Here is a 6,992-nt window from a genome sequence, read left to right as displayed (position 1 = left end):
TCAACAGATATTTGATTGCACGTGTGCTTTAGACATCACAAAAAATACACGTTGAATACTCAGACTATAAGTTAGAATTGCAATGCCAGTGGCTGGAAGCCTAGAGTAGATACTGCATTGAACTTGTAAGTTTGATCATTTTAAAATTTCAGGTGGACCAAGGCTCCTTTGAAGTGATGCCAAGACAGAAAGAAATAAGAGGCAGGAGAGAGACTACTGAGCTGGCTACTTTGCTGAAATTAGTTCTATGACTGACCACTGCTGAGATCAGAGTCGTAGCTCAGCTGGCAATAAAGATACCACTGCTACGGACAAGACAACAAGCAAAAGGAAGAGTAGATTGAAAAAAAAATTGCTATTTAGAAATGTGTAATAAAAGAGCCCTTTTAAATGGTTAGAGTACATACATATTGATGTACTGTGCTCTGCAAGATTACAGAGTAACATTTATGGTCTGATAAACACCACGAGGACATTTGCATGGTGAATGGTAAGCAGATGCCATTGTTTTCCTAGAAAACAATAGCAGCTGGCAAGACTTACTCTCCTGATTTGGAAATGTAATGGCATTCATTAGATGCTGAAAATGCAAAAACAAGTGCCTGTCGCCCCCTGTATTTCCAGTTCAATACTAATCCCTTGATGCCATGTGCAGTATTACCGAAGAATCAATGGTTTGCCAGCTGTGACGCATGTGCCAGTAATGTAGCTCCTGTACCTGTAACAATGACAGAACTCTCACTAACTCAGAAGAGGATTAAATATTTTGTTGCACAGATCAATGGTATGATCTGACAGGCTAAGTCCTGTGTGTAGTAAATATACTTGCTGAATTCCTTACTAAGTTGGAGTGCCATGTATGAGAAAATTGGTGCAGGACACAAAGGTTCTAGTTTTCCATTATTTTTAGATTATCCGTAATAATTATATGAAATAATTCAAAAACCTGTTCCCCCTTGGCATAATAGGAAAAGGAATAGCATAGGTTGCAATCCTATAAACACACTGTGATGGTCTTTACTCACAGGGAGTGTTGCCTAGTGGTCAGGGATCAGGTACTTCGACATGGAGAGCGGAGTTTTGGTTGGAAAGCCCAGGCCCTCCTACCTCACCAGGCTCTGGACCAGGGCCCCGTGAGGGCGACACAATTGTCTGACACTCAGGAGCACCTTAAGGCTGCCCTCCCTGGGCCACTTCCTACCACCTTCCTATAGTCCAAAGTTTGCAGTCTGTCACAGGAGTCTGTGAAGGGTGGCTGTTCACCACCTGGCACCTCTTCACAGGTGAGCACGGTGTGACAGTTCTCACCCTCTTGGGGCAGTGGCTGCCTCCTCTTGTGCCTTGGCCCTCCTGCCAAGTCAGTTCCCAGTCTCTCTCCTTCAGGGGTAGCCCATAAATAGAACATGGGGAATCAACACAAATAAACCAGGTTAGTATGAGAGAGTGGGAGACTCCTCCCTTTCCGGGTATAAACAGAAGCAGGGTCCCCCCTTCCCTCAGCCCTTTGAGGGAGACATCCTGCCTTCCCCAGGAGCTGCAAGGTAGAGATCCTCTCTCTTCCCTGGTCTACCCCCAAGTGACCTGGTCTGCTTCCTTTTAACTCTTCCTCCAGTTTGTGCATTTCTTGCAGATGTGGTGGGAATGGCTGAGCCTAGAGCAGCTCCTTAACCCTTTATTGCCCAGTGTGTGGTTTGTATACCCTAGCACATACACCCATAGCTTTGAGTTCAGTGGCACTACTCATGTAAAAAAAAACATGTGAGCATTTGCATTTTGTTTTACTTACCTATGGTATTAACAATGATGATTAATCATAACAGAAGTAAGTTTGCCATAGCTGAAGCAAATGTATCTTCTACTTTTTTTACCTTTAGAGTGATGTCCTTGAAAGTAGAATATCTAGTTAACTCTACAGGTCAGTTCAGGTTGCTACAGCTATGAAATCTGAGCTTCAGTTTCAGTCTTCCAATGATTCTTTAGATGCAATGTCATGCACATATAGGCACATTGCCAAGATACAACTGGAAAATATCTTACAGAATTCTAGATCTGCAGGTTTTGCTCATATTTATCTTTTTTTAAATCTCTATAAAATATGCATATTTTAGGAATATCTGTTGCTGACCTGTGACACTATGATGAAAACAGAGTGAACTGGGTGCTCCTCCATCACAAATACAGAACTGAATGTAATGTGTAACTGAAACCAGCAACAAAGGAGACTGGTTGTAGCATAAGATAAAACTAATAGTTTTGTCTACTTGCAAATTTTTAAAAAAATCCACATACCAAACCACGTTCTCTTCTCCAGTTCCCATGTTTCACCTGGCAATTTTAAAGCCAAGTAATATTGAGTGACTGCAGTGTTCTGAGAGAAAAATATATCCATGTTCCATATTTAGAAGAGATCTGGGTAGACAATGTCAAACCCACCAGCCTTCTCTGTCTTTCATATACGCAACACCAGCCCCAGTTTTTAGTACTGCCATGGAAGAAGAGGTTTTTCCTTCACATTTTCTGTTCAGGCAAAGCCAACATGCTGAAGGTGTTTAGAGGATGTGTGTTAGTAATGTGATTTTCAGCATGTTTTTCAACATATAAGGGATATGATGTTGCAACTGACTCAAAACATTCAAACTTTTTGCAGAGGAACTGGATGGACTCTGTGTCTGCGCAAATTAAATCAAGTGGAGATCAAATATATGAGAACTGTCTCAGGCTCCTGTTACATCACACGGCACCATATTGTCTGACACTGCAGTATGTAGGGAGTGCTGGACAAATGGAAGGTTGGTTGCTCCTGACCCATGCACATGAGAGAGGTATAAAAAGCCTTTCCCCCATAGCCCATTGCTCATCCACGTGCTCAACAGGGATGCAGGGACTGCTTCCTTGATGTGCCCTCAGGAGCAGAGCACTTTCACCCTAAAGAGGGGTAGAAGGGAAAGGAGGAGGAAGGCCATGTAGTCTGTATATTGCTCTCTCTTAGGCACAATTCCTTCCAGTACTGCCACTGGAGCGGCATGATTCTGAATCACTCCCTACCTACCTTTTCCTACAATCTACTCCACCTTGTTCTAGGCTGGCTTTTTCCAGACTGATTGCTGCTCAATGGACAAGCATCTCGCAACCTGAGACATTATTAAATACAGGTTATATTTGTTTAAGTTCAAACCACTGGGGCAGGGAAAAAAAAAGTTTCCCCACTTTCCTGTTGCCAACATCCAGCTCCTCTTTGCTAATTAGAAGGGTCACTATGACTCCCTTTGCAGGTGGGAATGGAGTCTCTAGGAAGGCTCCTAAAGGACACTAAGCCTCATACATTTCACAATGCTGTCCTGGGGGAATTATTAGGGTTCTATGATGGGGTACATGGTTTGTTCTCTCCAATCAGAGTGCCTGGATAGTTCCTCACCCAACAGACAGAACATCTTCCTGAGTTTAGCAGTTAAAAGTATTTGCCACCTTCATCACAGCACTATCACTAGCAGCCAAATATTTGACTGATATAGCCAACTGGTGTTAGATAATATGATTTCAAGACCTTGCACGTAACAGCATCCTATTCAGCCTTAGGGAAATAGAGGGATATTTCCACTGAAGTTAGTGGGAGCTTTACCATGGCTTCAACAGCAGCAGGATAGCAAGATCTGGACCTTAAACATGAGCTTTAGACTGAGTAAATAACTAAAGTGAATGTTGAAAAGCAAGACATTTAACAAAATAAATGCTGTTAAATTCTGGATCCAGATGGGAGAGATTGTTCTGCCTTCATAATGAAAGCCCCCCAGTCTAATGATTGTCTTGTATTACTGTGGAAACTCACAATTCATGTTTCAGTAATAAATGGAATATTCCTCCCATTGCAAACTGTACACTTGGATGGTTTTGATGCTAGAGCTATTCCCAGTTTTGGAAATGTTTGCCAGACTTGACCTTTATATTTGTGGTTGTGCTTATACAGACATCACTCCTGGTTTGAAGAGATAATCTTACTGGTGACCTATGAAACAGTCAGAAATGGTTTCAGAATAAACACTTTTAACTGCCTTTTCCTCCCACACTCACTGTGTGAATCAGTAACATTGAATATATTCTTAATTTTAGGTCCTGCTTATCTTTACAATAGCTTCATTTGCATGCATATTCCACTTCCCGCTGCAGTGAGAAAACCCTCAGAGGTTCAGCTGTTGCTGTAAATCTCACTCGTCAATGACACATTTTCTGTTATGTTGGAGCCTATTTTAAGCTCACCTGTTTTGGCTGCTATCCATAGCGGGTTCACAGTTAACATTTTTTAGTATCTTCTCTAAAGTAAAAATGGCTACAAGCTTCCAGAGTAGTATCTGCTTATGCTGCACAGCTCCTAATACTATATAGCACTTGTAATACCAAAATGTTTGTCATGTTTCCTTTGCCATGTCTGACAGCTGAAAGGCATCAGGGAATTGTCTGAAAGAGAGACATTGTGAGCCTGAGTGTGACAACCTTACACACTTTAATGAACTGAGCTGATTCACACAAGGAGTTCCTTGAGAAATAGCTCATCAACACAAGTCAGATTCCACACATAGCACCTTCTGATCAACATTTGTTGGCTGAAATATGGAATCATCACCACCTGCAAGGAGACATTGAGAGTAGCTCAGTCCATGAAGGTTGCTATTTGGCCTCTCTTGGTTCCTTTCAATGAAGCTATCCCCTAGTAGCATCCCATTTTATTTCCTACTGCAGCTAAGTGTGATGTCCCAGGTCTTGAACCCAGGCCTAGGAGTTTGCAGACAGCCACCACATCCTCGCCTCTGCCCAATGTCTGCTGAAACCTAACTGCTGGGCCAAACAACTAATAGGACTAGAGCCTCAGCCAAAGCACCATTCACTGGAACTCTGACTGGAGGATCACTGAGGCTCCACTGTTTGGTCCAACCACACTGTTTAAGCCAGGAGGCGGCACAGAACGTTGTCTGAGCAACAAAGTGATTTCCTGTCATGGCTGCATTGGACCCTGCTCGCACTGCCTCCTGCACCCAACCCTGTTCTTGATTCTGCTCTGCTCCTGGCTTCCACTTCACCTCTGCCTTTGCTCCTGTTCCATCCTTGTTCCCTGCTTCTCCTCCAGTTCCTGCCCTTACCTCGCTTCCACCATCAGTTACCAGTCCTAGCTCTGACCCTGGCCTCCGACTCGGACTCTAGCTTGACCTTTGGCCCTGGCATTTGATATCTGACCCTCAGTTTTGATTCCTTACTCTGCCTCTGGTCTGACCCTGGACTCTGGTAATTGACATTTGACTCTGGTGCTGACCCTTAGCTTTATTCACCAACCTGCTGCTTTGCCAACTAGACATGACTCCTGCTCTGACTACTAGGCCAGACTGCCTACATCCTGGTCCTTAACACTCAGGCACAGAAGGCAAACATGGTAACTAGAGTGTCTTATAAACACATTATTTGATCCTTACCCTATTCATTGTGCAGTGTAGCTGTATGCTGTTCAACAGCTACTGTGTTCCACCTTCATGATGGCACCATTTCAGTGACAGAAGTGTCTTTAACCCAATCCCATCAGCTGGTCTGTGTAGGTGCAAGGGTCTGCCCATTCAGAACAGTTTGCAGGATCTGAATTAAAGTTTATTCATCAATTTTTTCCAGGTCTGGCAACTTTTTGCTAAAATGTAAGTTCTCAGAGTAAGGCTCAATTAATCATTTATTATTATAATAAGAGTTTTATACCAAAGTACTTTACAAAGATTACTTAAGACTCAAAACACACCAGTGAGGTAGGTAAGCGATATTATTCCCATTTTGAAGATGGGGAAGTTGAGGCACAAAGAAATTAAATGATTGTGTTAGGCCATATAGGCAGTCAGTGTCACAACTAGCAATATAACTGGATCTCTCTTTGTGACATTTAGAGGATTTCCCATCACTGGAGTATCAAGGCAGCAGTTCCCTGTCCTGATCTCTAACCACTGGCAAACAACCTCTCCCTTACTACTGTTGTTCACTGTAAGGATTTCAAGTTGCATGTTGGGAATTTTGCCAGCTTGATGTAGTATTTACATTTCATAAGTACATTAAAAAGCCCCAGAAAAAACACAGCTTCCAGCTGACAAGTATTTGGCTCAGGCATTTCAGTTCTGATATTTAAATGGATATAAAGTTCCTATGCAACTTTAAGTTAAGCTTTGATGTTTTTCCCAGTTTTCTCAGCAGCCATCACTTTTAATGGATTCCTGAAAAATAACTTCAAAATGAATTTAAAGGAATTATAAAGGAACCAAGGTGGCTCTGTTCTCCTAGACCTACCTTCTTCAGAGCCAGCTCCCCACTTCTCTCTAACACAGCTGGGTCAGAGTCTCAGCTGAGCTAAAAATCTTTATAGCTGTATTGACCGCACTGACCTATATGAGCTGATGGTCTGGACCTTTGTTTGGCAGGTCTCACTCCAATCCAGAATCCTGATCTAAATCAGTTTGATTTCCTTTCTCCCACTCCATTTTGTTTTGTCAGAGTTTGGATTTGGTTAAGGGTTTTTTTGGGGGGGGAAGGGGGGATAGTTGGGGATAGAGGGTGAAGCGGGGAACAAGAAGTGACCAGAAATAACCTCACTGTATAGGTAGTCTCAGCTGTTTTATTCCTCAAACAAACAAAACAAACCTACAGATGCCTTCAAAGCCCAGATTCTTTCAAACCCTTTTGCCTCCACCTCTCCTCCGAGCTTGAACAAGGACTAATTGCTCATGTAAAAATCACAGCCCTGATTTACCACACGGGGCCCTTCCTCTGGATTCCCACTCCATGGTATACTTCTCCAGAAACAACACGATCTAAAATGCACATGGAACTGTAGGTACAAAACCTGGCAAGGAAGAACAGAATAATGGAAAAGATAGCTCATCAGCCTAAGGAAAGCACAGATAAAACTTCACAGCCACATATTCACAGAGAAGCCAATATCCCCTCAATATGTCAGGTAATTATTAACGAACAAG

The sequence above is a fragment of the Gopherus evgoodei genome, chromosome 7, assembly GCF_007399415.2.
Source record: "Gopherus evgoodei ecotype Sinaloan lineage chromosome 7, rGopEvg1_v1.p, whole genome shotgun sequence".
Taxonomy (NCBI): Eukaryota; Metazoa; Chordata; order Testudines; family Testudinidae; genus Gopherus; species Gopherus evgoodei.
This window is presented reverse-complemented; position numbering follows the sequence as displayed.